Below are 671 nucleotides of genomic sequence, written 5' to 3' on the forward strand. Positions count from 1 at the left end.
AAAGAAACCCCAAACACAGGGAAAGGAAAAAAAAAAACAACCTCCTAGAAATAATAAATGAATACAGTGAACTGGCTGGATACAAAATCAACATGCAAAAGTCTGTGGTACTTCTATACATGAAAAGGAGCAGACTGAGGTAGAGTTGAAAAAGTTATCTCATTTACAAGAGCTGCAAAAAGCATAAAATACCTAGGAATAAACCTAACCAAAGAAGTCAAAGACTTCTACAAGGAAAACTATGACAAACTTAAAAATTAATTTGAAAATGACATAAAGAGTAGATAAAAAGAATCCCATGTTCCTGGATTGGAAGAATTGATATAATCAAAATGTCAATCCTACCCAAATTAATCTACAAATTTAATGCAACCCTTATCAAATTACCAGAGATATTCTTCCCAGCTCTAGAAAAGACAATCATAGAATTTGTCTAGAATCATTAAAGACACAATATTGTCCAAACAATTTTGTTCAAGAAGAGTGGAGTAGGAGACATCTCACTCCCTGACTCCAAAATATATAATAAAACTGTAATAATCAAAACAGCATGATATTAGCACAGAAACAGACAGGTGGACTAATGGAACAGAATAGAGACAGCAGAAATAAACTACCTGACCCCAAAATATATTATGAAGCTCTGATCATCAAAACAGCATGGTATTGGC

Source organism: Tupaia chinensis, unplaced genomic scaffold (genome assembly GCF_000334495.1).
Source record: "Tupaia chinensis unplaced genomic scaffold, TupChi_1.0 Scaffold144051_1, whole genome shotgun sequence".
Taxonomy (NCBI): Eukaryota; Metazoa; Chordata; class Mammalia; order Scandentia; family Tupaiidae; genus Tupaia; species Tupaia belangeri.